The sequence below is a fragment of the Mobula hypostoma genome, chromosome 13 (assembly GCF_963921235.1).
Source record: "Mobula hypostoma chromosome 13, sMobHyp1.1, whole genome shotgun sequence".
In the NCBI taxonomy this organism is placed as follows: domain Eukaryota; kingdom Metazoa; phylum Chordata; class Chondrichthyes; order Myliobatiformes; family Myliobatidae; genus Mobula; species Mobula hypostoma.
This window is the reverse complement of record NC_086109.1, coordinates 77,379,116-77,383,513: the sequence shown is the minus strand read 5'-3', so window position 1 is coordinate 77,383,513 and position 4,398 is coordinate 77,379,116.

Genomic DNA, 4,398 nt, shown 5'->3' with positions numbered 1-4,398 from the left:
CTTGTTACTACTTATTAGAAAATAAAAAGACTTCTAAATTACAAAGTGTACCATTTCTCTTTGCTTCATTAAGTTAAGTAACAATGGAAAATATCTTTCTAAATCGTTCCACGAACCAGAGAAAATCTGCAGACGCTGGAAATCCAGGCAACGCACACAAAATGCTGGAGGAACTCAGCAGGCCCGGCAGCATCTATGGAAAAGAGTACAGTCGACGTTTCAGGCCGAGACCCTTCGGCAGAACTGGAGAAGAAAAAGATGGGGGTGAAGGTGGTGGGAGGGGAGGAAGAAACACAAGGTGATAGGTGAAACTAGGGAGGGGGCAGGGGTGAAGTAAAGAGTTGGGAAGTTGATTAGTGAAAGAGATACAGGGCAAAGAAAACCCCCCAAAAAAAAACTAAATACTAAACCCAAAAAGAAAGCAAACAGAACAAAACAAGGCTAGACCAATATCTTAAATCGAATACATTCAATAATGTTATCAACTCAGCTCCTCTATTCATATATTTTAAGTTAATAAGAAGGATTCGGAAAAGGTCAAATTACATCATATGAAAATGTTGAATAAATGGTTTCCAAGTCTCTTCAACCAAAGGATCAAAAATGTCACTTCTAATTTTTTCTAAACTTAAACATGATCTAGTTTGGGAAAACCATTGAAATGTGGTAGGAGGGTTGGTCTCCTTCCAGTTCAATAAAGTGGATCTCCTGGCCATTAAAGTAGCAAATGCAATCATCCAACAGGCTGAAGAGGATAAAAATCTGTGTTCCGTCATTGGCAAACCAAAGATTGTCGTAATAGGATGGGGTGGTAAGTCAAAACGCAAAACTGTTGAAATAATATCAAAAATATCTTTCCAGAATTTTTCCAAGAGAGGGCAGGACCAAAACATATGAGTCAAGGAAGCCACCTCAGAGTGACATCTGTCACAGATAGGGTTTATATGGGAATAAAAACGAGCTAGTTTATCTCTAGACATATGGGCCCTATGCACTACTTTAAATTGTATTAACATATGTTTGGCACATATAGAGGAAGAACTAACTAATTGAAAAATTTTATCCCATTTCTCTATAGGTAGGCAAAGTTGAAGTTCCCTTTCACATTCATTTTTAATTTTATCAGATATACCTGGCTGTAATTTCATAATTATATCATAAATAGTTGCTATTAATCCCTTCTGAAGGGGATTTAAACCAAAAATTTTATCGATGATATCAGTAGGGTATAAAATCGGGAAGGTAGGCAGCATGGTATTTAAAAGATTTCTTATGTGTAGATATCTAAAAAAAATGGGATTTGGGCAAATTAATTTTATTAGGTAACTGTTCAAAAGACATAAAACAGTTATTCAGAAATAAGTCATGAAAACATGTTATCCGTTTCATTTTCCATATCAAAAAGGCTTGGTCCATAACCGAGGGTTGAAAAAAAAATTAGATTTAATAGGGCTTGATAATATAAATTTGTTCAAACCAAAAAATTTACGAAATTGAAGCCATATTCGTAATGTATGTTTAATTATTGGATTAACCATTTGTTTATTCAATTTAGATAATACAAAAGGAAGTTCCTAAAATGGAAGTCAAAGAGAACCCTTGTACAGAGTAGCCTTCAAGGTTTACCCAATGTGGACTTGGAATTATATTCCAATCTTGTGTCCAAAATATTAAATATTGAATATTAATTGCCCAATAATAGAATCTTAGATTCAGCAGTGCTAAACCACCATCTTTCTTGGACTTCTGTAAATATTTTTTACTTAACCTGGGATTTTTTATTCTGCCATATATAGGATGAAGTTTCAGAATCAATACTATCAAAAAAGGATTTAGGAATAAAAATTGGTATCGCTTGGAGTAGATATAAAAATTTAGGTAGATTAATCATTTTAATAGCATTAATTCGGCCAATCAGTGATAGAGACAATGGGGACCTCTTAGTAATCAGTTGTTTAATCTGACTAATTAACGGTAAAAGATTGAGCTTGAATAAGTCCTTATGTCTCTTAGCAATTTTAACTCCCAAATAAGTAAAATAGTCAGTAATCACTCTGAATGGTGAACCTCTATAAATGGGAACCTGCATATTTAATGGAAAAAGTTCACTCTTACCAAGATTCAGTTTGTACCCAGAAAAACTACTGAACTGAGCAAGCAGAGTTAATACTGCCGGAATGGATTTCTCAGGGTTAGAAATATATAATAATAGATCATCTGCATATAGTGATAATTTTTTTCTTTTTATTTCCTTTTTCTCTATGATTAACTATATTAAGAGTTTGGAAGTCTATTACATTTGTATTATTTGAAGTCTTCTTTGTACATGTTTATCAATAATAAGATTATTCCAATCTCTCTGTGTCAGTATTGTTATTCTGTTTATAATTTTGGAAAATTAATAAAAAGATTTAAAAAGAAAAAGAGACACAGGGCTGGAGAAGAAAGAATCTAATAGGAGAGGACAGGAGAGGACAGAAGAGGGAGGAACACCAGAGGGAGGCGATGGGCAGGCAAGGAGAAAAGGTGAGAGAGGAAAAAGGGGATGGGGAATGGTGAAGGAATCGGGGGGGGGGGCCATTACTGGAAGTTTGAGAAATCGATGTTCATGGCACCAGGTTGGAGGCTACCCAGACGGAATATAAGGTGTTGTTCCTTCAACCTGAGTGTGGCTTCATCAGGACAATAGAGGAGGCCATAGTTTGACATGTCGGAATGGGAATGGGAAGTGGAATTAAAATGGGTGGACACTGGGAGATATCCAACAGGATCCCACCACTAAGCACATCTTTCCCTCCCCGCCCCCCCCCCACTTTCTGCATTCAGCAGGATCACTCTCTATGCAATTCCCTTGTCCATTGATCTCCCTCCTGGTACCTATCAACAGGTTTCAATAAGCACATTTAATGTTAGAGAAATGTATACAATACACATACTGAAATTCTTTTTCTTCGCAAATCCTTACAAGCGGAACACAAGTGCTACACCTGCCCCTACACCTCCTCCCTCACTACCATTCAGGTGCCCAAACAGTCCTTCCAGTTGAGACGACACTTCACCTGTGAGTCTGTTGGGGGTCATCTACCATATCCAGTGCTCCAGTGTGGTCTCTTGTATATCGGTGAGACCCAACGTAGATTGGGGGACCACTTCGCCGAGCACCCACGCTCCGTTTGCCAGAAAAAGCAGGATCACCCAGCCATGCTGCTCACCAATCCCCCGTTTAGTCGAAGCCTAATCTCGGGACAATTTACAATGACAAATTAACCTATTAACCAGTACGCCCTTGGATTGTGGGACTGGAGCACCCAGAGGAAACCAACATGGTCACGGAGAGAACATTCAAACTCCTTAAGGCTGATTTATACTTCTGCGTCAAATCGACGCTGTAGGTAGGACGTAGCCGCGAACCCTACGCAATGCCTACGCAGATCCCTACACCGTAGCCTGATGCGCACCTCTCCCAAAATGTAACTACGCATCGCGGCAACGCAGACCGCAACAACTGTGATTGGTCCGCTTGGTAGCATCGCATTTCCTCCTACGCTGCAATAGCTTCCCATTGGGCGACTGAAGGGCAGCGAAGGAACTCTGGCTGCAATGCTTTCCATAAAGCTTTACAGACCTCCGAAATTATGGAGGTCGCTTTTCGCTTTTATGAAAAAAGACGTTCGCTTTAAACTTGTTTACCCTGAGAAAGACTACCATGACCATGAAGCCTTGCACGGGCAGGTGTGTGCGCATGTGAGACGTGCGCCAATTGCAGAGTGACACAGACACCCCAACGCACAAGTATAAATGCTCACAACGGCGTTGCCCACTTGCGTAGGCTACGGCGAAAGCTTGACACACAAGTATAGATCAGCCTCTAGAGGCAGCTGCGAGAATTGAACGTGTGCTGTGCTAACCACTGTGCTACCGTGCTGCTTTATGCTTTGCTGTGTTTTAATGACCGTGTGTCAGAAGGCACCTGGAAGTCCCATTCCAGCGGCCTGAGAGTGAACATTTGAGCTGATATTCCCGAGTGGCACTGGTTGGTGTTCTATGACTGAGAACTTCAACCAAGGTCCTGCCTGGTCTATCAGAACAACGTGAATGAAACCATCAATAATTTTGAAGAAGAACTCTGGATCATCTCTGTTCACCTGGTTGACGCCTGTAATGAAAGCTGAAGATGAAACGTTAACTCTGGAGGCACCAGCAGTGACTGTGGATGTTGGAATCTAGAGTATAAAAGCAAACAGGTTGAGCAGCATCTGTGGAGGGAAAGGAATTGTTTTTTTTTTGGGTTGAGACCTAACATCAAGAGCCATTTATTCCACTTCTCTGTTCAAAGATGCTGCCTGACTTGCATAGTGTCTTGGAGTCATAGATCACTACAGCACAGAAACAGGCCCT